The sequence below is a fragment of the Cervus elaphus genome, chromosome 19 (genome assembly GCF_910594005.1).
Source record: "Cervus elaphus chromosome 19, mCerEla1.1, whole genome shotgun sequence".
In the NCBI taxonomy this organism is placed as follows: Eukaryota; Metazoa; Chordata; class Mammalia; order Artiodactyla; family Cervidae; genus Cervus; species Cervus elaphus.
The window spans coordinates 29,845,177-29,872,350 of record NC_057833.1 but is presented as its reverse complement, the minus strand read 5'-3'; the positions used below and the strand labels follow the sequence as shown (position 1 = coordinate 29,872,350).

The 27,174-nt window shown below is 43.5% G+C and overlaps 1 protein-coding gene across 1 annotated transcript in view; it reads left to right on the top strand.

Annotated features, from left to right (window-relative positions):
* The first annotated feature begins 18,985 nt into the window (after nucleotides 1–18,985).
* TBL1XR1 (TBL1X receptor 1) overlaps nucleotides 18,986–27,174 on the top strand; it is a 172,027-nt gene continuing 163,838 nt past the window's right edge. The window contains exon 1 of the mRNA XM_043874841.1: nucleotides 18,986–19,350. The gene's annotated coding sequence lies outside the window, so the exon portion shown is untranslated. The remainder of the gene's footprint in view (nucleotides 19,351–27,174) is intronic.

The following is a 27,174-nucleotide window of genomic DNA, read 5'->3' as shown; positions in this document are numbered from 1 at the left end:
CAACATTGTAAAGCAACCGTGATCCAATAAAAATTAATTAAAACAAAAGACTCCTTTGTCTTTACAAATACGCATGTGTTAAAGGGTGGGCTCACCTTCTCTCTAGGGGATAGATGAGGGAACGGGTACAGAGATATTGAACCCTGGAATCTGAGTCTGAGGGAGAGTTCTAGAAGGGGAACAGAGTAGAGAAAGTTGATACTTCATGCTGGGGCTATCCTCATAATAGGATATTTGCTCAGGATAAGGCAAAAGGATATGTTGTAACTTCACATTCCCTCAACAAAATGCAAAATTGACGCAAGCAGGGTACAGTGAGTAGTTAAAGGGGGATTCAGCTATCAGGGCATCTGTTGGAAGTCTCAGTATGCTATAAGCAAAGCATCTGATAAACTAGTAACTTGTTTTTCTGATGATTTCATCTCTTACAGGGTAAAGGATACAAGCAGAAGAACTGCTACTTTGTATTTAATTCTAACAGAAAGAGAGAGAGAACTGTTTGTGAAATGGATGTGAAGTCTTGGGGAGAAAGTGTCCAGGTCAAGTTAGATGGTGTGATACCCAAAGATGTCAGACGTGCTGTTAGACATCAGGAAATTAGATTTTAGGAAATTGAAGGGAAAGATGAGTCAGACTCAATGGCCTAAGACTCTAAAGGCAAGATTATTTTAAAAGTCTTTCAAAAATGAAATTTTCAACTCGACAAATATTTATTGATCACTGGCAACATGGGACAGTCTGTACCAGGAGCTATAAAATTCTTACTCTCGAAGGATTTATTGCCCATGGAGGGAGGACAAGGAGATAAACACTCAAATGCACAGCTACCAATTATTGAACATCTACTGTGAAAAACAGTAAGATTAATAATTTATATATAATATTTAAAATATTTACAAATGCTCTGCAAGATAGATATTATTCTCAGTTAACAAATAAAGAGACTAAATGTTTAGACTGGTGGAGTAAATTGCTTGAAGCCTCATAGCTCCTGAGAAAATGAGCCCCAGCCTCCCTTCTCTTGTGTTTATGGGATCAGCTTGATCCTTGATCATAAGGCCAAAGGACACTCTGCTGCTTTCTCCTTTTTCCCATGAGTGTTCAAGAGCACCCGGAGTTCATTGGCACAGATTTGGCCCCTGAAACTAGCAGCTTTTAACAACTGACTACAAAGGAATAAAATTAGTCCCATCTTTGAAACTGGAATATCTGCTAAACCTCTGGTGGGAGAATTCATTCCTTGAGTGAAGACTTAACCATTATCAACCCTTCTATACTGAAAATCTTTCTCCTGAATGGTCAGGAGCTTAGGTAAATCAGTACTTAAAAAACAGCAGCTTAATGACAGCATGCGTAGAAAAAGATTTATCGTATGAGAAGTTATATATATTTGTTATTATTATTATTATTATTGTGTGACTACGCAGCTTTGCTTTTGGGATCTTAGTTTCCAGACCAGGGATCGAACCCAGGTCCACAGCAATGGAAGTACCAAGTTTTAACCACTGGATCACCAGGGATTCCCTAGACTGACTCTTCAATGTTGAAAATCACATAGTTGTACAATATGTTTAGAAACCTAAGATGTTTGTATACGGATAAGTAGATTAGAGTTTTACTCTACACATTTAATGAATTATATAATGTATTAAATGGTTGACTAAATAAGACTGAAGACTTAACCAATTGTGTATTGATCAAAGTTGGCATATAAATCTCTCTCTCTCTTTTTTTTAATTTACTTATTTGGCTATGCTGAATTTTAGTTGCAGGATTTGGGATCTTCAGTTGTGGCATGTGGGATGCGGCATTGGGAGCATGGAGCCTTAGCCACTGGACTACCAGGAAAGTCCCTCTCTCTTTTTTTTAATGTGAGTGAAACAAGCTAACACTCACTCCATTCACTCTTTATTACGGAGCAATTAATCCTTGATTGAATTATTGGAAAATTAAATTTACACTCTTATTATTTAGCTATGGAAATTCAACTTACATGTTTTAATTTAAAAAAAAAAAAGTAAGAAAATCAAGGAGGCCACTAGATGTGAGGAGTCTAAAAATTATGTTTTCAGAGGTTCACTGACTCTGCCTAAGAATTCGGCAACATGAGGTATGTTCAGCTGAAGAAACTCACTGAAGTGAAAGAGCCAAAAAACTAACCACACCCTATTTCCTGTATATTCCTGGAGGGGAAAGTATCCCGTAAACCCAACATGGAAATTACATTACAATACTTTTAATGTACACAACACCAGCTTTCCTGAAAGTTGAGGGAAAGTTGTCCATGTTTTTCTTTTCGTGGCCAAAAAGGACTATGTTTAGAAGTAAATAATGATGAAATTTGATTCATTTACATCTATCTGTGGAGAAATTAGAGAAACTCATAAAGCACATTTAATCAGTTATTTGCTTCATACAGAAACATACTTGTATAGAAATTTCAAAATCCCCTCATTAAGTGAAAAGTGAAAGTGTTAGTTGCTCAATCCTGTCTCTCTCTTTGCAACCCCAGGGACCACAGTCTTCCAGGCTCCTCTGTCCATGAGATTCTCCAGGCAATAATGCTGGAGTGGGTTGCCATAACCTCCATCAGGGGATCTTGCTGATCCAGGGATCGAACCCAGGTCTCCTGCATTGCAGGCAGATTCTTTACCATCTGAGCCACCAGGGAAGCCTGAAGGCCTGGTATAAAGTGGTGAAATTGAGAGTTAGCATCTACCCTGCTCCCTCTGGCCACTCCCTCTGACCAGTGGTAGGTCCCAGTAGAAAAAGGTGTATCTAGTTCTAACTGGTCCACCCAGAAGAAATACAAAGACATGGGGCTGCTGGCTGAGGCCCTCAGTCTCATGAGTGAGAAGGACAAAGGAGATAACCCAGAAAGAGACTTTCTCATGAGGGTATAGGTATGACTGTAAAAACAGCCCCTCCTGTGTTCTATGCATTCTGGACAGCATGAATCTAGGGTCACATCATTAGTGCTTTGCTAGAGGAAGTGGGGTGGACCTCTTCCTGGGCAAAGCGTGCACTTCTTAAGAAGATGTCTATATGACTGGATTGGCTCTCAAAGAATATCATCTTATGTGTCTGCTGAAAACCACACACCCCTGGCCAGTACTGTTTTGACTCTAATGGGAAAAATACTCAATAATTTGGTCTCTTCCCACCTCGTTATAGTTCTTTTTTTCCCCCTTTGACCCAAAGTGATCCTTGACCCAGAATCCCAGGGTGTTAAGAAATTGATAATCCTTCAAGTCCAAATCCAGCAGCTTCGTGCTTTCTGCATGATAGGATGGAGGCCACTTTGTGCTTTCTGCCCCACTTAATTCTTCTGTTATCTGCTCACATTTTACATCATTCACAGCTATTGAAAAATATGAGCTGGAAAACTTTGCTCAGTGCAAATATTGCTCTGCCTAGTCCCAACCCAAAACTGAGGAGTATGAGAAGAGAAAAAAAATGAGACATCTACATGCTTTGAGAATGTAAAGCACTGGTGGCATTCATTATATTATTGGTATGCTATACACACCTTTTATTTCATTTGTTAAAAACTTCTTTGAGAGTTGGGGCTGTATTTTTTTTTAATTATTTATTTATTTATTGGCTACACTGTGTCTTCATTACTGTGCGGGCTTTTCTCTGGTTGTGGAGAGTGGGGGCTACTCTCCCAATGAGGTGTGTAGGCCTCTCATGGTGATAGCTTGTCTTACTATGGAGCACAGGCTCTATGGCGTGTGGCTTCAGTAGCTGCAGCTCCTGGGATCCAGAGCACAGGCTCAGTGGTTGCAGCATACAGGCTTAGTTGCTCCAAGTCATGTGGGATCTTCTGGGATCAGAGACTGAACCCATGTCTCCTGCATTGCAGGTGGATTCTTTACCACTGAGCTACCAGAGAAGCCCCGGGCCCGTGTCTTTTAAATTATCTTCTAATATGTATGGACTGTAGCACAGTAGCATGAATGTCCAGGAATTTAATAAGTGTTATTTGTTGAGGATGAGCCGATCTATCCCCTGGCCTCCTAGCAGTATCCCACATAATCATCCTAGACAGCTAAGAATCCGTCCTGCTTTGAAAGACCTCCAGGGAGTGAGAAGCTAAACCTTCTCCCATAACTCATTTCAGTGTCTAATAAGGCTTAGTGTCTGTTGGAGATTCTTTCCAAGAACGTGGCATTTAAGAATGTTGCCCAGTAAACACCAAACTCCCTCTAAGACCTTGGAGCCGGGTCACTTGAAGGACTAGAACTATCCTAGAGAGTGGTTGCTGCTGGGGAAGGTAGTTGTATAGGAAGAAAAAGGGCAGAGATTATGTTTGTTTCCAGCTTGGAGGGAGTGATATTGTTCACACCTGTTAGTAGAGCTGTCTAGCATTAAGGATTTGGGATGCCTAGAAGTCAGGAAACTGTGGAGTTGGGAAGAGCTCTACGATGGTGGAAGACAAGTCTGTCGCAGGCTACCCAGCTGTTTACATCCCTCCCTGGAGCTGTCTATGATGATAAAATGGCCATTTCTAGTCCCCATTAGTATTCCCTGATCATCAGTGTTAGTGCCTGTTAATGGAAAAGAAATACGCGTACCCTAGCCATGCTACAAATGAGATGAATGAATGCTTCCTTTGCCGTGTGTATGTGTGTGTCTGTGTGCGTGGGCACCTGTGCGTGTGCACATGTGCAAATGAAGGATTTGTGGAGGTACAGACCTGGAGTGACAGGAGATGACTAAAGAAAGGATTAATCAGACCCTAGCAACCTCTCAGGTAAAAGCAGACTCAGGCAGGGGATCAAAATCAAAATCAGGGCTGAAAATCAAAACAGATGCCCAGAGGAACTGCAAATTCAGTGAAAACCTAGGCAGGGAAGCTGAAGGGCAGAGTCAGAGGCAGAATAAGCATTGAAGCGAGGAAGTGCAGGTCACAGAAAGTAGACCTGTTGAGATAGTAGGCACTAGAATGGATGAAACAGGACTGAGCCTTCAGGAAAATGAGTTGTCAAGAAGAAGTTGAGAAGTTAAGTTTCAGCCTAGTGGTTGCGATACAGAACAGGGCAGGGCTTGCGTCCATCCTGCGCCCACATCCTGGGCTGGTGGAGGGCTGAGGGGTGCTGTGAGCATGGGATCTAGGCTGAAGGAAGGCAGGTTGGTGGCCTGGCCTCCCCGCCAGGGGGCTGAGATGAGACGCAACTGGATGAAGTAGGTATCACTGGTTAGAACTGAGAAAGTGTTTGGACCGGGAGCAACCAAGCGAAGTTTCAGTTCTGTGCCCTGAACTGAAGGAAAAGAGAACAAGGCCTGAACCTAGCTAGAACAGTGTTCTGAGACCAGGAGGGGCTGGGGCATATAAGGCCCCCTCAGTGACAGCCAAGTCATCAGCCACTTCGAAGAATCTAGGTCAGTGTGGGTGAAAGGCACCCTCGACTACTGTGCCTCAGTCAGTCCTTTTCAGAAGGCAGTGGCACCCACTCCAGTACTCTAGCCTGGAAAATCCCATGGACGGAGGACCATGGAGTCTCGAAGAGTTGGACACGACTGAGCGACTTCACTTTCACTTTTCACTTTCATGCACTGGAGGAGGAAATGGCAACCCACTCCAGTGTTCTTGCCTGGAGAATCCCAGGGACGGGGGAGCTGGTGGGCTGCCATCTGTGGGGTCGCACAGAGTCGGACACGACTGAAGCGACTTAGCAGCAGCAGCAGCAGAAAGAGAGAAGGCAGTTGATCAGAGAACAGTAGGAAGCCGTGGAATTAAAACCCTAGGATAACACAAGAAGACCTAAGTGGTACTAAGAGCTTGGAGAAGAAGCGTGGGTGGAGAGGTGAGTCATAAATAGTGGTTTGTAAGCCTTCTAAGGACAGTCAACCCCTTGGAACAGAACAAAGGCTCCACACACTTGTTCCAGCCCCTATCTCTTATTAGCCCCCACAAGCCATTTTCTTTAGCCCTGCAGGAACTTGACATTACTTTGCTCAAATTGTAAATGATTTATTTTATGAATGCTGAATCACGGGACCGTGGTTCAAGGAAATAATCTTCACGTATAAGAATCCCTGCTCTCTCCCGAAACACTTCTTTTCGTGCCTCCCTTGTGTGTGTGTGTGTGTACATGTGCGTGTGTGTGTATGTGTGTGTGTGGGGTGGTTGTATGTGTGTGTATGTGTGTGTGTGTGGGGTGTATGTGTGTGTATGTGTGTTGATTGGAATATCTGTTCTAGATACCAGCATCATCTTTAAAGCACACATTGTCAGAAACTTTCAGGTCAAAAACTTTTAAAGTCCAAAGCCGGCCAGAACCCTAAATACCATTCCTGCTTTTCTTGGCACTTTACAATTTTTTTGGCACATATCTGAGAAAAATAACGAAATACCATTTATTAAACACTTTGGTTATAGTGGGCCATTTATATACTTATGTTTGTGTGTTCTTATGTACCTGTTTTACCTTAAATCAAGCTGGAATATTTAACATATTTACCAAACACAAACATGATGTAATACAATACTGGCATTTCTATAACATTATATTACCTCAAATATTTCCTCTATTAATCAGGGATTTAGCTATATGTATATGCCTATATACAGAGATATATCTAAGATTATATGCTTTAGAAAGCAATTTTTACCACATACTGATTAGTCTTAAGAAATTGTAAGGGTGTGGGGTGTGGGCATGAATCTTACTTATTACTATCATTGTGGTCTCATAGTTTAAAAGATTAAAGAAAAAGGAATCCTTTTTCTATATTTTGGATGTGTTTTATAATTCTCTTTTTAAAATAATTCTCAAAGTTCTCACCCTGCTACCGTTATTGGTAGAATGTATGCCCCTGTAGGCTGACTAGTATGAGGGATGAACGGTGGGGGAGTCTGAGGAGGGACCCTACGTTTGCTGCCCACAGCTCAAAAGGTCTTCTCTACCTGGTCCAGAAAGATTCCACATGCCATGGGGCCGCAACTAAGCTTGTAGACCACAACTAGAAAGCAGTCCCCATTCGCCAAGACTAGGTAAGGCCTGCACACAGCAGTGAAGAGCCAGCACAGCCGGAAAGAAAACAAAACAAAACAAAACTCTGCATTTGTGTTAGTTAAGAATAGCTTTAGCTCAACTTCAAGGTGGGAAGAGAAGACTGTTTTGTGTCTAGCTATGAGACAGTTTTGGGCAGACGGTAGGACAATGAGCTGCCCCTCTAAGAGCAAAACATGTAAAGCAGCTTGTTTTTACACCTGAACTTCCTTATTGCATAGCTGGGCTCTTCAAAGGAGAGATTGTGACCGACAGCCAAGTTTACTTAAAGGTACAGTCTCTTCCTGCTAAGGTCAGGTTCTTCTCAAACACATCGGGACATTCCATTTGGGGGTAAAGAGGGAAAGGTGGCTACTTCATTCTCCCTGAAATAGAATAATACCAAGTATCATTGCTCTGCAATACTGTCTCAGGCATCCCTTCCCAAGTGGAATGTGGCATGGAACATAACTCGCAGAGTTGCTCACGTGTGCAGCTGTGTGTGGCATAAACACCTCCAGAGCAAATCTTTGGGTGGCCAAAAAGAGTTAGTCCCGAGGCACCCAGAGGAACACTCAGATTTCACGAAGCATCACCAGAGTTAGAATCCTATGCCATTTTCCTCATCCAACTCCTTGAATAAGGTCCAAGCAGGGTCCCTCCAACTCTTTGGAGGTTCCTAGTTCAAGGTCAATGGCCAATTTTGGAGAGGAGGGCAGGGTCAGACTCAGGTAAAATGTGAGGTTTACCGATGATTTATTTAAAGCGAGGGTTGAAAGAAGAAAGTGAACGTGTTGGTCGCCCCATTGTGTTCAACTCCTTGTGATCCCATGGACTATAATAGCCTGCCAGGCTCTTTTGTCCATGGGATTCTCCAGGTAAGGATACTGGACTGGGTGGCCATGCCCTTCTCCAGGGGATGTTCTCCAGCCAAGTGTGGAACCCAGGTCTCCTCCATCATAGATGGATTCTCTACCATCTGAGCCATGAGGGAAGCCCAGATCAAATCCGGTCACAGCCTGGGGCTAGGAACTGTGTATACCTTTTTAAAAGGTTGTTGGGGGGGAGGGGGGGAAGAGGGGGGAGAGACAGAGAGCCTGACCCACAAAGCCTAAGGGGTAAATAGTCACTATCTCGCCCTTTACAGTTTGGTCCCCGGCTTCGCAGCCTGCCGGGGCGCTTTCTCTGCCCTCATGCCTCTGCAACTCATCTCTGACTCCTCAGGAGGAGGAAGTCCCCACCCAGCCCTCAGCTCCAGGTGTATTTACTCAGTAGAGCTAATCCTCCCACCCAAAGGCAAACCCATTGACCTGGCTGCCTTTCCCCAGCTGGACGGGAGGACCGCAGTCTGCTTCCTCCCCGCCTCTCTTCCTGCCCCCTTCCCCCGACTTCCACCTTGCGCTCTGCCCCGGAGCTGCCCCTCCTCAGGCTGTGGGTGCTCCCATTCTCAATGCCTGCGGGCAAGGGTTCCTGCCAGCCAGGAGTTTCTGGAGACGAGGGTCTCGTGCCTCCCCTGTAAGAGCTGCGGAGATGTCTGCTCCTGAACCTTCCTCTCTCGGGCCTCCCAGGACCTCCGGGTGTGGCTTGTGACCCAGAGTGCTCCCTGCAGCTGCAGTGCTCCCCCACCCCAACCCCTGTGTGGAGTCGTGGTTAAGGACATGAGCTCATCTGCCTACAAGAAAATCCAGTGCTGACATTTACTAGCTAGGGAAACTCAGGCAAGGCCCTGAATCAGCCAGTGATGCGGTTTCCTCATCTTTGGACAGGGGGTAATAATAGTTTCTCATTCATCCAGCTGGGCTTCCCAGTGGAGCAGTGGTAGAGAACCTTCCTGTCAATGCAGGAAACGCAAGAGATGCAGGTTCGATCCCTGGATCAGGAAGGTCCCCTGGAGGAGGAAATGGCAACCCACTTCAGTATTCTTGCCTGGGAAACTCCATAGACAGAGGAGCCTATGGGGTCGTGAACAGTAGAACAGGGCTGATCATGCACAACACACACACACACACACACACACAAATACATTCATCCAGGTATGGCCAGGATTAAATGTTAATCTGCATAAAATGGTTTTGAACAAGAAACCTAACACATGGTAAGTGCTTAATAACATGCTCACTCTCACTACTGTTTGATGTTCTGAGGTTAAGCTGTGTCTCAGGCTGGTCTTGGCCCAGGTCTCCACTTCCTCTGGCTATTGCTGAAGTGACTTCTGTTCTCAAAGTTAATCTTGCTGCCCCTAGGGGGATAAGCAAGATGGAGAAACACGTGGGATGTTATCTAAGAAGCTTCCCATCTCTCTTATTCTTTATACCTTTTATTACACAGAATAATAATGACTAAAAATACTTTGCTTTTGAAAGGAGGCTGTGATCCACTTTCACAAACATTATTTAATTAGATGCATGCGTCAGCCCTGTGAAATAGCTGGCACATGGTAGCACTGATAGATGTTGACTGAGTGATGGAGATAGGCTGTAAGGCTGCCAGTTGGCAAGATGATGTTGTGTGGCCAGGACTGGCTGAGAAATGTTTTGCATCCTGACTCTGGAACAATGCTGTTCACGTCCTCCCTTTTTATTAATAAGGAAGCTGAGCTGGTTGATGCTTTGTCTAAGATTACATACAACTTAAGTGGAGCTGCAGTCTAGAACCCAGTTCCTCTGACCTTTCACCTAGCCCTGTGGTGGTTACTCCTGTCACTAAATGTGTCTAAAATCAAGTGCATTTTATTTGACTCAACAATAACCTGGTCCTGGCATTCACAGTCTCTCCTTTGTGATGTTCAAGGAAGGTCACAACGTCAAAAGCTGAAGAAGGATGGGGGCTCCTGTGCCTCAGGAGGCGTTCTTTGAGTCTTTGCAAAGGACAGTGACTTTCAAGCCTGCGGGAAGGAAGTGAGTGAGCACGAGGTGCTGAGGGACTTCCCCTCTCTCTTTGGAGGGGACTTGCCACAGGACACACAGTTTCACTCGCCTTTTTCCCCTGGGAGAGCAGTTTCCCCTGTGGGGAAGAGCTGCAACTGTTGAATTCTGTCTGCGGCAGGGTGGGATAAGTTTAGGAGAAAAGAAGTATTGCATGTGCTCAGTCATGTCCAAATCTTTGTGACTCCACAGACTGTAGCCCAGGCTCCTCTGTCCTTGGGATTCGACAAGCAGGAATACTGGAGAGGGTTGCCATTTCCTCCTCCAGGGGATCTTCCTGACCCAGGGATCGAACCTATGTCTCCAGCATCAACTGCATTTGCAGGTGGATTCTTTACCACTGAGCCACCTGGGAAGCCCTAAGGAAGTATTAAGAAGTCCATTTAGTTGTATATCTAAGCTAGAATCTCCAAAAAGTAAAAAAAAATAAAGATCAAGAATTAAAGATATTTTACCAAATTGAACACAATTTACCAGATATGTTTCAAAGAATGCTAGCCTGGCAAGACTTTGAAAGATATGTCTTTAAAAAGGGGGTTCAGTGGGTTTATAAGATTTTCATACTGCAAAGTTTCTCAGTCTTTAATATGCTAACGAATATTGCAAACATCTAGAAGATATTTTAACATGTGCGATTTCCCACACCTTTAAAATGTTGACCCTTTCATTCACTATACCACACGCGATGTGTCCACAATGAATGGAACACAGTTTGAGAGATCTTTACATGAGGGCATTTGGCATATTCTTATAAAGTGAAGGCTGCTCACTTTTCACTAGATGTATTGAAGATGTGTGTGTGTGTTCACAACTGTAGAGCCAGTCACAGATATGAGAGAGTGCACAGTCAATTTCTACAAGAATTGTAGTCTCATCAGAGATGAAAAACAATGACATTCAGAATGAAATAGTTTATAAATTGGCAGAATTCAGCTAGGTTTGTCAGCAGTCTAGCAGTGCTTTGTGCTTTGTGGTCAGTTGCTCAGTCATGTCCAACTCTTTGTGATCCCATGGACTGTAGCCTGCCAGGCTCTTCTGTCCTTGGGATTTCCCAGGCAAGAATACAGGAGTGGGTTGCCATTTCCTCTTCCAGGGGATCTTCCTGACCCAGGGATCGAACTTAAGTCTCTCACGTCTTCTGCATTGGCAAGCGGGTTCTTTACCACTAGCCCCAATCTAGCAGGAGGGGCACAAATACAAATAACTTGGAAGAAATAGATGCAGGCAGAATCTGTGAACAGGAATGGTGGCAAGACCACTAGCCATTGGCAGGCAATAATTTGTTATTCCCATTGACTGGCATTAAGGCGGGTTCAGTATGTTTTATCAGCTATGAGAAATGCTACCCTGATGGCTACATATCCAGCCAGAACCTCGAAGGATGATTAGCCACCATCCTAACTTACCTGGACCAGTAGAAGTTTTTCATTTAAAGCATGTTTGTTTTAGTCCCAGTAAAGCATCAAGTTAAACAAAGAGAGTATCTCATTAGTTACTTAAACTTTTCAAGTCTACTAAAGTAAATTTTTTATCCTATGCTTAGAAATAGTTTGTGCGTATTTGTATTTGACCTTGTAAACATTTACAATGTTTAAGATAATTTGACATTTTAGAATGCTTAACAGGTTATCCTCGAGATGCCAATTTAAACTATCTCCATAAGCTCTGTCACTGTTTTAGATTTGTGATGTCTAATGAAAAGATATGAGAAGTTTATTAAATCTGTATTTTTGTAATATTCAAAAGAACAAGAGTCATCCTATTTTATAATTAATTTATCATATTTATGAGCATGACTTGTGATTCTTTTGTTTGTTGAGTAATAAAGTATTTTAAAAAGATTGAATATATTAAATGTATAAATGCAGTTTAATAATTCAAAGGAATTTAATGAACTAAATTGTAAACATTCACTTAAAAGAGAGACTTAGATATGGAACTTGAAATTGAAAGCTTAAAGGAAAGCTAGGTTTTCAAATTTGTAATAAAGGAAACTAAATTACTGTATATTGCCTTCTTTGCCCGCAAAATCTGTCTTTAAGAACAGTCCACAGCTAAATGGCCATGTGGGGGCAGGGGAGGTGGTGGTGAGAGGGAGTAAGTGGCACAAAGGTCTTCCTTATGTAATCCTTCCTTCCTTGTGTAGATGGACTAATATTAACAGCTCAGAGTGCAAACGAGTGAATGCAGTTGATTGATTATAACCACTGCATAAATAATTTTTGGAGACCCTAATCTAGAAATTGTGGGTCACATAACTGAGATTAAGATGTGGTTCCTCCCTCAAGCAGTTTCTCCTTTTTTCCACTTTGCATTTCTCTCTTCTCCATTCATGGAAGGACTTGCACTTTCTTGCCGCGACCTGCTTACTTTCTCTCTTCCCCAGAGCAGACAGGGCTGTCAGACAGCCTCAAGTGCAAATTCTTGTTTTGCCATTTGGCACATGAACTTCCATAAGCTATTTGGTCTTGTGACCTTAGTTTCCTCATGAGTCAAACTGAGATAACAATATTATTTACCTCTCCAGGTTTTTGAGAAAATTAGGGACAGCAAAGATAAAAGTGCTTGGTAACAAGCAACAAGCTTCAATAACTGGTAGCCATTAATATGATCTGTGGTTTCTTTTCAACAATGTCCTTGTCCAGTGATAAATACATCCACCAGTGATAAAATACATTTAGGCTTCTGAGCCCATCAAGAGCAGGGGAGATATTTGGGGCCAGAGACAGTATAAGATAATAGAGAGTTCTTCTTTGCCTATACTTACTCTGTAGCCAGTTGTATCCAGATCTATGATTTCAAATATCCTTACTTAACTGATGAGTCCCAACATGATGTTTTTCAGCTCTGATCCCTCCTCTGAACACTGGACTTGTGTCTCTGGCTGCCTATTTGATGTCTTCACGGGGATGTCTGATCAGCACATCAAACTCTAATGCAACACTCTTGATTTTTCCCTCATAAACTTTCTCCTCTCCCATACTCTTCCATCTTAATAAATGGCCATTCCATTCTACTTATGTGGTCTATAATCTTAGAATCATCTTTGACTCTTATGTTTCTCTCTCATGCCACAAGTACACTTCGTGATGCTTGTTTAAGATGTACACAGAGGGCTTCCCTGTTGGCTCACTGGTAAAGAATCTGCCTGTCAATACAGGAGATATGAATTCGATCCCTGTCTTGGGAAGATACCCACATGCTCTAGAGCAACTAAGTCTGTGTACCACAACTATTGAGCCTGTGTTCTAGAGCCTGGGGGCTGCAATTACTGAGCCCATGTGCTGCAACTGCTGAAGCCTGTGAGCCCTAGAGCTTGTGCTCTGCCTCAAGAGAAGCCACTGCAATGAGAAGCCTGCACACCACAATGAGGAGTAGCCCCTGCTTGCCACAGCTTGGGAAAGCCTATGCAGCAATGAAGACCCAGCACAGCCAAAAAATAAAATAAATTAAATATAAATAAAATTATTTTAAAAATTAAATAAAATATACACAGCCTGACGATCTAGAGGGGTGGGAGGGAGGCTTAAAAGGGAGGGATATATGTATACTTATAATTGATTCATGTTGTTGTACAGTAGAAACCAACATACCACTGTAAAGCAATTATCCTCCAATTAAAAAGAAATAAAATGTACACAGAGGTTAGCATCTTTTAACCAGGTCTTGCCACCATCCCCCATGTGCCACCCTCTCATTGGGATTTCTACATTAGTCCCTAACCAGCTGCCCCCTTTCTACTGTTGCACAACTGCACTCGACACTACCCATAACAAAAGAGAAGTTGGATCAAGTCATTTCTCCACTCAAAACCTTCTGACGGCTTTCCATCTCATGGAAGGAAAAAGACCTTCACATCTGGTTCCTGACTCCCTCTTTGGCCACTGCTTGCCTCACTGGCATCATTTTTATCCCTAACACACAGCTTTTGCCTCTATTTTTTTGTATTTGTTTCCCTGGTGGCTCAGAAGGTAAAGAATCTGCTTGCAGTGCAGGAGACCTGAGTTTAGTCCCTGGGTTGGGAAGATGCCCTGGAGAAGGGAATTACCCACTCCAGAATTCTGACCTGGAGAATTCCATGTATAGATGAGCCTGGCAGGCTACAGCCCATGGGGTCGCAAAGAGTCGCCTGACTGAGAGACTTTTACCTTCTCACCCTCTCGTATTTGATATCCCCTCCTCCTTCTTCTGCTTTTGCCCACTCACCCCCCAATTTTGTTTCCTGCTCACAGGTCACCTTAACTGAGCAACCTCCTCTAAAAGCCCTATCTAAACTAATATATGCTCCCAACCATCTTCCCACCTTCTTTTATTTAAGTTTGGTACCTGTCATTTACCTGATTCACTAGCACCTAGGTATGGTCATATGCCTGAGTTCTGGCCAAGTGAGTCTGAGTGGAAGTGCTAAGTACAACAGCCAGGACAAGTCTTGAAAGAGCTCAGTGACTGGCATTTGAATGTGACGGCAGGAGCCAGAAAAGCTAAGTTAGGCAACCAGTAAGAAGATCTGTGTTGAGCTAGTAGAACAAACCGGGTCCTTTTTACATTACCAGTTCTATAATGCTTATATTGGAATGGCCATGTTAGAGAATAAACTTTTATCTTGTTTAAACCATTTTTTATATTGCCTTTGTAATGGAAGTCAAACTATAGCCTAATATGTGTGCATACTGTTACTTCAGTCGTGTCTGACTCTTGGTGACCCCATGGACTGTAACCTGTCGGGCTCCTCTGTCCATGGGATTCTCCAGGCAAGAATACTGGGGTGGGTTGCCATCCCTTCTCCAGGGATCTTCCTGACCTAGGTGTCGAACCTGAGTCTCTTATGTTCTTGCACTGGCAGGGGGGTTCTTTACTATTGGCACCACCTGGGAAGCTCATGTATTTTTTGAAATCTGTCCTCCCAACCCCCTCCTAACTGGACTGGACCATAAATTCCATGTGGGTATAGGGGCTGTGTTTGGTTTATTGTAAACAACTTCTTGAGCAATGCATGGTACACTAAACATTCAATAAAAGTTTGTTGAATGAATAGCAAAACCATCAACATAATGTGAGGCCTTGATCACTGCCCAAGGAAGCACATGGCTGGTCAGTATAAGTGATGGGTATAGCAGTATGCTCTGTGTGTGGCTGGTTTTCTATTCTGACTAATCACAAAGGCAGGATACGACCTGCTATTTCCATTATCTGAGAGGCATAAATACTTGTAAGATGGTTGTGTGTCGCTTTTGTAATTTAAATGAAGACTCCCAAGTAAAGTTCATTGTTGTAATGAAATCGGGTCACAGAGTCATGGAAAACTGACAAGGTTCACACTGATGAGGAAAGGTCACACGTCGTCTGCTAAGCACAGATGGAGAAAAGGAGCTTGCAAGCTGAGATCCTGAGATGCGTGTCTGAGATGCGCATTGCTATGGATGGCAAACCCTGGTCACTGGAAGAGCCACAGACAAAGAATTGCACAAACTGAGTCAGAATGAAACAGAAATATATCACAGGGTGCCAGAGAGACGCTTGAGGGTAAATGCTGCAGACATAAAGCCACTGAGTTCCTGGGTGAGTAAGAATACGAAAAAGAGTTACAGTGCCAGGATCATATTTTTGGTATCAGATGTCTTTTTCATGCTATTAAGTTTGTTTTGAATATTTTAATTACATAGATCAACTCACGTAAACAAAACATCACGGTGGCTTTAAAAATATAGTAATGAGATCCTATAGTTCTGGGATTAAACCACCTTAATTTTAAAATGTTCTATTTCCTGAGTGATGAAAGTTGCAAAAGTGTAGGCTGTCTTGCCATACCACACCCCCTGGGTGTAATATTACTGAAATAAAACAAGTCAAGATTTGTTTAGTCATTTTATAACAAACATGTAACTTCTGGTAACAGCTACTGGCCCCAGGTTTCTCTTTGTTGAGAAGTTAGCTAGAAAGTTCAAGAGAACTTCTTAATAATGTGCCTCTTTGCTTTCAAATTTCTTAGTAACAATAATTTCTCTTTTTTAGAAACATATTAACATTTATATTCAGAGCATAAGGACAGCTTTTAGATTAGGACAGAGTACTGGAAATTGGCAACAATAGTTACTTGTTGTTGCCCTCTCTTGCCTAACTATTGCATTTTGGTGAGGCCTCTGATCTGGTATACTATATGTGTTGGAATGATTAGTGGGTGGAGGTAACAATACGTGTGACCTTTGTATGGCGGCTCATTTATCTGAGTATTTCATGTTGAAGCCATAATGTTTATCGTATCAGATAGGTTCTGGAATATAGAAGTCAAAGGGATTGTTGTTGTTTAGTTGCTAAATCGGGTCTGACTCTTTGGAACCTTATGGACTGTAGCCCACCAGTCTCCTCTGTCCATGGGATTCTCCAGGCAAGAATACTGAGGTGGGTTGCCATTTCCTCCTCCAGGGGATCTTTCTGACCCAGGGATCGAACCAGTGTCTCCTGCGTTGCAGGCAGACTCCTTTATCACTGAGCCACGGGGGAAGCTCCTCAGCCTTCCTTGAAACCCCTTCACAGGAAGAACCAAGGCTTTTCCACATTGGGTGCTTTTATTTGTCCAAAGGGCACTTCAAGCCTGTCTTCAGTGAGCACAGGGGAGGAAGTTCACTTTACTGGAACAAGTTTATGGCATAGGTCCCCACCTTTGGTGACTATTCTCATGATATTCAAATGAAGTCATTTATGCACAGAAATACTTTATAAACTTCAAGGATGCAAACAAATGATTATTACTACCAATGTGATAATAACAATTTAGGAATTTCTGTTAGAAAAGACGGCAGCTCGGTGTAGGGTATAAGAATTTCAGGCTGGAAGCCCTGGACCCTAGGGACCTGAGGCAGGGTGGGCCCTCTCTTGTGAAGGGAGGGAATGAGGTCATTTTAAGGGAAAGTAAGTCTGGGATCCCCGGTTTGGAGATGACCCTGTCAAGTGTGAGGAATCCTCATTCACTAGATGCTTGGTTTGACTTTCCAGTAGCTACTGCCTGAACAGGACCCACACACGGTGGCACAATGTGAAACTTCAAAAACAAGCTAGGCCGAGAGATGTGTTTCACTGGGTGCTCAGATAATGAACCCTAGTTCTACTGAGATAGCTTACTAATTGGAGAGAAGATTATGCTTAGTGACATTTATATGTATGTCACTACAAATATTGACAAAAAAAGTAAAATATTATATTTTCATTACTTCTGAAAAGCGCCTTTGCAAAAGGTGCTAGTTCTGCAGTCAGTCAGTCTGAGCTTCAGAGTCTTCCTGATGCAAAACCAGCTCTCTTTGTGCTGTTTCCCTGTACACTCAACACAGTGTTTTGGAAACCTGAAGTTATCTAAATTCCCATCGGATGACATTGTTTAATCTAACATTCCCTCTTTCATATATGAAAATAGCTCTAAGGACAAACCACAGAGAGGCTTTGAACACTTTCTGGTGGTTGGGAGGGAGTTTCCAATCTCACTCCCTCTCCTCTGATGGTTTTCCTGCCCCTTCTCCCCCTCCCCCACCCAACACTCAAAGGTCTGGAAAGGCCTCCAGCAGCTCCTCCAAGAACTCAACAGGGGCAGGAGACTTTGACTTTGGCCAAAAAAGGGCACCTGTCTCATCACTGAGCTTATTAGGCCACCCAGAGTCCAGATGTGTAAAAGTTAGCTCTAATGAACTTTTTTTTTGGTGTGAGAATTTAGGTCTCTGATACTGAGAGGAAACGACCATTGCTTTACAATATTAACTACCCCAATTTCCAAATATTAAAGTACAAGAGTAGGAAAACAGAACCTCTTAACCTTTTAAAAAGGCTGCAAAATTGTTATTTTACTTTGAAGACAGTAGTAACTGAAAATATCAACAAAAAAGGTTATTTCAGGCCAAATCTTAAAATTAAAGGAGTAAGCTTCTTTTTTTAATACCTTAGGCTTATACAAAGGTCCTAGAAAACCCCAAGCTCTGCTTTTCGAGGACCTTACACTGAACACATTTCTTTCAAGCCTGTGAAGTGCCACTCTTTTTAAAAACAACCCGCTGCCCTCATCAATATTGTTACATGATCACTCATCTCAGTAATAATCTATAAACCGCCTTGATGAGCTACACACACGCAAAAAGTAGACAAAGTGGATAAACTTCTACTGTCGATGCTGCCGTAGAGGTATATATGTTTAGCAAACATTTAGTTACATTATTTTATTTTTGTAAAACGAGAACTGATCGACAAAACCTTTCAAACAGACCCACCAGACGATAAATACCACCATATGTTTAATTCACAGTACATTTGGGCATAAACACTTCAATTACAGCTTTGTGTTTAGTATCAAAACCCTTTTCTTGTGTGCGCGTGTTTTCTCCACAGAGCCGGTGCTCTGGATCACATTTTGAAAATCGCTTATTACAAGATAAAGCACCTTTCCAGGTCGGCTTCCGAGAAACATATGTATTTATGCACACAAAGGTGCGTGCAGCTCTTTTCCCAAACAAATGTCCATATGATGCCTGCGCCGCGCTCTCCGCACATGCTCACCGCGTGCGTGTGGCCCACCGGCCGCGCCGCGCCGCCCGGGTGCGCGCGGGGCCAGGCCGCCCCCGACCACGCCGGAGCCGGGCCGGGCCTCCCCGGGAAAGTTAACCGGCGCCGCCCCGCCCCCACCCGGCCCCGGGCCGCCCCGCACCCGGCGGCACGCGGCAGTGGGGGCGGGGCGGCCGGGGGCCCGGCGGCGCCTGGGAGCGCCCGCGGGTCTTGCTTTCTTTTTAAACGCCTGCGCCGCACCCGCCCAGCCCCCAGCGCCGCCGCGGCGGGCGGGAGGCAGAGGAGCGGGGCCGGCGGAGGCCCCCCCCGCCGCGCCGCCGCCGCCGCCGCCGCCTCCCCGCGTCCGCCGCGCCCCTCCCCCGCCGGCCCCTCCCCCGCGCGCCCGCCCGGCGCAGGCCGCTCGGGTTTGTTTTGCTGCGCGGCCGCCGCCGCCGCCGCCGCGGGCCTCGCGAGCTCATTTGTGCCTGGCTGGTCCCCATTCCTCTCTCCCCAGTGTTGAGTGTCTGAGCCGTTGGCTGCTCCGAACCGTTTGGCTCTTTCCCTTAGTAACAGCTTTTACCTTCTGCCTCAATTCCTCTCCCGCTCGCGCCCTTCCCCCGCGCGCCGCCTCCCCCCGCCGCCGGCCGCGTGCGCCCCCGCCCCTCCCCCCGCGGCGGGAGCACCTCCGCTCGCCACCTGGGGACCCGCGCCGCGCTCCCCGCCCCCGCCCGCCCGGCGCCCATCCCCCGCGCCCTCCGCTCGCCGGGGTTATAATTGCCTCTCACCCCCCGGAGGGGTTATTTTGGGGGTGGTTGGAGGTGGCGGCGGCGGCGGCGGCGAGGAGGGGAATTTCCTTGTGCCTCCATTCCCGGGAGGGGGGGAGCGGCGTCGGAGGCCACCGTTTCCAGGTAAGCGCCGGGGGCCGGACCCCGGGGTGGGGGCGGCCGCGGGCCGGGGCGGGGGGCGCGGGCCGCGGTGGTCTGGGGGGCGCCAGGCCGCGGTGGTGGTGGTGGGGGGATGGGCGCAAGTGGAACATGCATTTTTCAACTTGGCCCTTCGGGGAGCTGGGGGGTTGGTGGGGGAGGGGAGGGAGGGACGGCATTTAGGGTGCCCCATCCCCCCTTTTTGCTCTCCCAAGCTTCTTTGAAATGCTCACGTGCCTGCCCACCCCCTACCCTTTCCTGGTCCCGGGGGATCCTCACCCTGATTATGTTGTTGTCCCCGAAAATGTGCACGTCGGCCTGCTCCCCCTCTTCCACCCTTCGTGCATTTACACCCCGTTTTTGTGTGTGGTGTGTGTGTATGTGTCTGTGGGGGAGGCTTTCAGGAAAGAATTTGCAGCAAATTGAATCAAGGAGCCATCATGAGGCCGACTCCTTTATAGCCTATTTTTAGCAGGGGAGAGGGCTTCGGTGCACGTCTTTTGGCGAAACCTCGGGCAGCGATGGAAGTCCGCGCCCCTCCCCCGGCGCGGCCCAGGCCCGGGCGCGGCGACCCCGGCCGGCGTGCGGGGGGCGGCGGGCGGCTGTTGGGGCGCGCGTCCCGGGCCGGGGTGCGGGGGGGAGGGGCGCGCGGCCGCAGGGCCGCGCTCCGGGACGTGTTTATTTGTAACTTAGAGCTTTTTAGCGTCTTTAGGAGGCATTTGATAGAGCCTCTTTGAAGTTGGGTTCAGAAGTGTAGAATTGGCAAAGTTATTGCTAGCTTCCTGGTAAGTTTTGGGTGGCTCAGAGTCACATTATTTTCTGACAGTGTAAAGGCCACGTTGTGAGGGTGGTTTCTCGGTAACTTCCTCTTTGCAACCGATGTCATTTTTTTGAACAGCAGCAGACTTTTATTTCAGTGAAATATTAATCTGAAATGGCAGCTCGAGGGAAGCCATGCGTGTGTGAGCGTGTTCAGTATTTTTGGAAGTTCCTAATTTGCTGAAATAGGCATCACTTTGCAGGGGCAACCGAGAATAAATTTGGGTTGTGAAAATGGTGTGTTCCATGTAAAATTTGAGTTGTAATGGCTTTTAAAAAACGCTCCCGTTCTTAGCTTATTTGAGGATATTCTCGAAAATAATGTGGTGATTACAAATGACTAAAGTGTTGGAACCAAGTTAAAAACTAGATTTTTCTCAGTGTCTGGAGTTTGCTTAAAACGGTGGACTGTGCGGACACCAAGGTGAAGAGTTTTAGTGCCTCTATGATTTATAGTTGACTGAGGGAAGTTGACTTGGCTTTCTGGTTTTCCAGGCAAGACCCTTCTGCTGATCTAAACAAGCTTGCTCATAAAATATGGTGGGTGAAATGTAGGTTATTTTTAGTCTGAATGGTTTAATTCCCCCTCCCCCATATAATTAGGTAATCATTTTCCTCCCCCCTTTTTTCCTGAAGACTCCTTTATCTGGTTGGGTAATATGAGGCCCTGGTGGTGTTTTCATTTACTTTGAAAAAAAAAAAAGGCATAAAAACACACAAAACTGTGATAAATATCCTGATTACACGCTGAAGATACAGTGAGTGACTTTTTGGTTTTCCCAGTGTGGTTTATTTTCATTTTTGTCAAATCAGACTCATGCTGCATTGGTGTATTTTAGTAATCTTGACTTCCTGGGACTGTATGTTCTCACTCTTTTAATAAGTTTATAGCCTGGCGAAATAGGGCAGCTTTGTCTCCATGAAAACAGTGTGTATATTGGGTTGTATCATGGGAGTTCATGGCAAGCAAGCTTCGGAAATTATCATTGAGCGCCGTTCTAGAAATAGTTAGCATTTACCTGTGGAGGAGGGGCAACAGAAAATCTGCCCGAGAGTGGTTAGGCTTGTGATTCGTGTTTATACTTTTTGCTCTTAAATCGAGGTTTTCCTACTTCTTTGAAATATGTATTTTTTCACCCCAGCTCTGCTGTCTCGCACCATGTGATATATGTAATCACAACCATTAAATCCATAAACGACTACTATTTTTTTTTTGCCATTTGAGTTGTTAGAATCAGACCTGGAGGGCAAAGCACTAAACCGAATGGGGTATGAAAACAATATGTGCAAGGAAAAAGTTTTTCTTACTGTTAAGGAACTTAATTATTTGTTAATGGCATAAAAATTGTTGCAAGGCTCACCATTAGTTTTTTTTTTTTTTTCATCATTAGTTTTATAAGTGGTTTTTTTTTATTCCAGCGTGTACCAGCTTTGGTTGTTAATATGGGGAACACCCGTGGTAAATGGAATGGCCCCTTGTGAAGGTTATATTTTTTCATTGGTTGTTTCAAAGAAGTGTTGAATATTTTAATAACTTTTTTGCACATGTTCAGAGATCTTTGTTAGGTGTGCTCTCAACATAAGATTTATCATGATTACCATGATAACATGCCCAGGAGGAGAATAAGAAGTAACTGCTTCTTGTGTACTGGGAGCCTTTCAGGCTAATACGCAGAAAGGGCAGAATTACTATAAACGTAGGGGTTACTGATAAGAGATGAGACTAATGGACCTTTTGAATGACAACCTGTTGAACAAATATATCTGTTCATATATAGCAATGAAATATAAGTACAACCTTGTCAAATGAGTAGCTGATAAAGAGATTCATCTCCAATTTACTACAGCAGTTATTACTACAAAGAATTTCTGACTTGACACATTTTGAGGAAGACATTTGTTGGATTTATTCATTTTCTGTGTCATTTGTAGAAAAAGAATTGAGAAGAATGTGGATAGTTGTAAGGCAGGTTAGAGAGATGGCAGAAATATTGGCACTGTCTGGGACTTTATATTTTTCTAGTACATGGAATTTGACTCATTTCAAATGACATTTATAGTGTAAGTCACTAACATGCAAAAAAAAAAAAAAAAAGCAGCCAACATGGAGTTATGTATACACCCCCATAGTACCGAAAGGCTAGGACCCCAGGGTTGTGCAGTAAAGAACTGCTAAGAGTGTGGTCTGGTTTGGAGGCCACATGGTGGTGTATCCTATTCTATTGCCAAGAGATACTTGAATTAAAAAACCTATGTGAGAGAGGCTATGCTGGAGAGGTTTACTGTTCACCACCTCTGGGTTTGGACTCCCTAAAGTACAATTAATAGCCCTATTAGCAAGAGTCCAAGGAAAGGAACTCTGCTTGGGCTGTACTCTAGGAAAGGGGTGAGGTGCTTTGCTATGTCATTCATACCCCAGTCTAATCCTGAGCTGGGTAGTATTTGTGGATGGTAAAACAGTGAGGCGAAGATAAGTTAATCCACTTGTTCAAGGCCACAAGAGGATCAAATGATGCACTAGTATTCAAACCTTTCTTTGAGCCCTAGTCCATTTTCTTTCTAGATGATTTTAGCTGGGCCTAAGTTTTGTCAGTCTTGTCTGTAGATATCCTTTGAAAAACTACTGTTTTTAATGAAGTTTATAATTGTATAGTTGGGGTCGCTACTAACTGGGTCAAGTCATTGTGTAGACAAAACGAAATTCACAGGGCTCATGTAGCATTGGCTTAACTCTCTAGAACTGTTTATTAATAATAAGATGTAATCTTCTTGTCCACTGCTGTGTTTCCGACTTTTAAGATTCACTGCGGTGATAGAGCCTCTCCACATACTGCCAGCAGAAATAAGGAAATGTGATTCCATACTTAAGAAGGAAAAGCAGATCCTCAGAGCACATATTTCTGAAAACTTGTTTAAGAAAAATCATAAAAGTCTTTTTGTGCAGCTTACGGATTCTGTCAGGCGTTCTCAAGGTGAACTCCCCAGCTTCAGACTCAGGCTTCATCCCTGACTAATTTTATCACCTTGTGACAGCAACTCCACCGTGTCTTAGTTTGCCCCTCTGTGTAGTGGGAAGGTCAGCTTCATAGAGTTGAGCAGATTAAGAGAATTATATATGTGATACAACTAGAGATTATCATTCTAAGTGGAGTAAGTCAGAGAAAGATAAATACTGTATGATATACGTGAAATCTAAAACATGGTACAAATGAATTATCTGTGAAACAGAAACAAACATGCAGACACGGAGAACAGACTAGTGGCTGCCAAGAGGCAGGGGGAAGGAAACCGATGGGCTGGGAGTTTGGGGTTGGTAGATGCAAACTATTACGTTTAGAATGGATACACAACGAACTACTGGATAGCACAGGGAACTATAGCCAATCTCGTGGAATAAATCATAGTGGAAAAGAATATATGTATAAAAATGTGTGTATGTGTGTAATTGAGATACTTTCTGTACAGCAGAAATTAGCACAACAGTGTAAATCAGCTATTGCTGAATTTAGTTGCTAAGTCGTGTCTGACTCTTTTGCAACCCCATGGACTGGGATTCCCCAGGCAAGAATACATGGAAGGAAATGAGTTGCCATTTCCTCCTCCAGGGGATCTTCCCTGTGTCTCCTGCATTGGCAGGCGGATTCCTTACCGCCGAGCAATCAGGATACTTTGATTAAAAAAAAAAAAAAAGTATGCAGAAGTTGCTGAGAGCGGTAGCTGACAAATAAGCATTATGGAAATGTGTTTAGGATGGTGATGGCTTTGGATTTGAAGTTCGCTTCTTTGCATTACATTTTATTTACTTGTTATTTAAGTAGGGGCATAATGTCATAGAAAGTATTTAGCAGTTTTATTTCCTGAATTCTTGGGCAAAATAGTTGACATATGCTTAGCATAATTTATTTACTCCTGAAGTTGTGACTTAAGGCTTACTTGAAGGATTAGGTTGGGTTGTAGCACTAAGTGGAAGCAATACCAAGTTCCCTGGTTGTTGTAGGTAGTGGTGGGTCTTCTGTGTGTCTTTGTTGCTGTCTTTCTGTTGCTTGGACTTGGACTTTTAAAATCTGCTTGAACCATTTGAAACCTTTTCTAACTCTTTTTAAATAAAAAGAGGTTTTATTTTTTGAGGATGGATCCGCCGTGTCTAGGATCTGCTTTTTAAATTGGAGTGATTTCTTTAAGTAGGTTATTGTTTTCTTCAGTCTCAACCTTTTATCTGTGTTCTACATTTTCAGCTGCTATCAAGACAGTTCCGCTTGGAGGTTCTGTTCCTTTGAAGTATCCTTGAGCCTTACTTTCCCTTCCCATTTTTTGTCACTCTTAATTCAGCAGTAGTGGTAACTACTACTAGAATTCTATGTGTCAGGGCCACAAAGGTGCTTTGGCAGGTGCTTGTGACAGAGTGACTGCTATTTTAATTACCAACTGCTTGGAAACAAAGGCTCAGGTAGCAAGGAAGGGGTGCTGAGAGGGACTTAAGCCCAGTGTGTCTGACTTCTAGGCCACGTTCTTAACTAGCAGTCTCTCTTCTCGGTGAAGGAAGGAATGAATGAATGGGTTTAGGTTTCTGGGTTATTGCTTTACTTTTCTGGCCAGTTGCTTTGGGCAGTCTTTCTTCTTCATTCTATGTTCTCTAACTGCTGACAGTGTAATTCATTTAAATATTGGTTCATCATGTCAGTTCCCCTGCTGAAGAACCCATAATGGCTTCCCTTTGCCAACTGGATGTAGTTCATATGCTTCAAGTCTGGCTTTTAAGGCTCCATTCTAACCTATTCAGCTTTATATCCCACTCTTCGCCAACTGGGATTCTTGCTTGCCTATCAAATAAACACTGCAGTTTTGTCATACTCACTACTCTGCCTTTGCGTGTGCTATCCTTCCCTTTGTCCTTTTTATAGCCTAGTTTCAGTCCCACTTTCGTGAGGCTTTTTCCGGCCATCCTGACTCAGGCTATTTTTTCTCTGAGATTGGATTGGATTTAATGAATGTCGCAGACTCTGTATTTATTTATTGTTTGTGAGAATGTGTCACATTGCCTCAACTACAATTACATTTCTTGAAGGAAAGGACCATTTTCCTTAGCTGCTCAGTCGTGTCCTACCCTTCGTGACCCCTTGGACTGCAGCCCACCAGACTCCTCTGTCCATGGGTTTCTCCAGGCAAGAATACTGGAATGGGTTGCCATTTCCTTCTCCAATTTTTCTTAGAGTATGTAGCAAAATTCTTGACTTTTGTACTATACTATCTTCACGATAAAATGGATTGTTTCTATGAGGGCCCATGTTTAAATAAGAACAGTGACAGTCCTGTTTCACTCTTGGTACTGTGTCAAGCTTCTTTTTGAATTAAGCCTTCAAAGTTTAGTTATACTATAGTCACATAACCATTAATTTGAATTTTGATATTGCCAGTGTTGACAAGGAAGGGGAAAAAAAGAACCTAGTCATTATTTAGAGTGAAATGAAAATGGATAGTTTTATTCTCTTAATCCTGGGATAGTACCCACAGTCCTGGTGAAGAACCTAGTCTAGTTGGGAATCATGTCACGCTAAATTGGCTTTATCTGGTCATATTTGTGTTCGTAGTTATGAAACTTAAGATTTTTGGATTTTATTTTTTTAATTGTCAGGTTTTTTTTTGCGTATTGTTTTCTCAGTAGTATGCCTAAATAAGGTTATGTTTTTAGCTCTCACTATATGTGGCAGCCTTCTGACAGCACTGGAATCCCATTTGAGCTGTTACTGTGAATGTGTTAACTATCTATCATACAGCGTCATGGGTTCCGTCTCCCAGAGGAAGGTCATTGCAACCATCTCTCAATAGTTTTCCTTCTTTTTTTTTGGCCATGTGGGACCTTAGTATCCCAACTAGTGATTGAACCTGTGCCACCTTGGTGGACGTACACAGTCCTAACCACTGGACCACCAGCGAATTCCTTCTTAAGTAGTTTTTTGTGGTAAAGAGGTACCAATCCACCGGGGTAATTTATTCTGAAGGCAACCATCTTGGTATCATGTCCTTTTGAAATTTTTAACATTTAGAGTTTTAAGATAGAAGGTTTCAGTGTCAAAATAAGTTGAATGTTACCCTGCTTTATGAGAGCTTAGATTCACAGCTCAGAAATAGTACAGTTAGACCATAAGGGTCATGCTGGAAGATCAGAAGTTCCAGTTCAGTAAATGGAGAGTTCCAGAGGGTTAGGGAAGATATTTATGTGAAATGATCAACTTGAGGAATAAATGAGGAAGAATAGGTATTGAATGTTTAAACTGGGGAGTTTGTCACCTGTTTCCCTCTTTATTGAACGTTTCTTTCAGGAGGTAGAATTTAAAATACAGAAGAAAACACGGCAGTCAGGGGTCAGAGATGGTCATTCCAGTGTCTTCTTTATGTTATTTTTATGTGAAATTGTACTTGGGACTCTCAGACTTTTTTTTTTTTTAAACAAAGGTGAGGTTTTCAGTTTTTAAGTAATTTAAAACAAAATAAATTTTTATTTGCTAAGGACTAGATATCAATTTACATCTTTATTTTGCCTGAAATCAAAGTTGGTACCGTTGCTTTCCTCTTTTTCCCTCCCTCCCTCACTCCCTCCCTTCCTTCCGCATTACATCCTGAGTGATAGGCATCATAACAAGGTGCCCAGTGCCTTGGTTGTTAGTGGATGTTTGTGTTTTTGTTCTTAACTGCTTATGTACCTGAATGGTGGATAGCATTTTAACATGGATTCAGTATTAAGTGAATTTTTTGCTTTTTTTTTTGCAAAACCATAGTTATATGGGTAAGTCATTTAGCTTCCAGAAAGGTATAAGAGGATACGATGAAATGCTTCCTGAAGTTTGCTCTTTCATTCTACTGATACTTATACAATTAATTCCTATATTAAAATTCTGAGATTTTTGTCATTTGATTTTGTGATTTTTTTGGGGGGGGGGAACAGATCTAAATTTTCTTAGTATATTGGAGGACTGAAAAATTTACATTTTA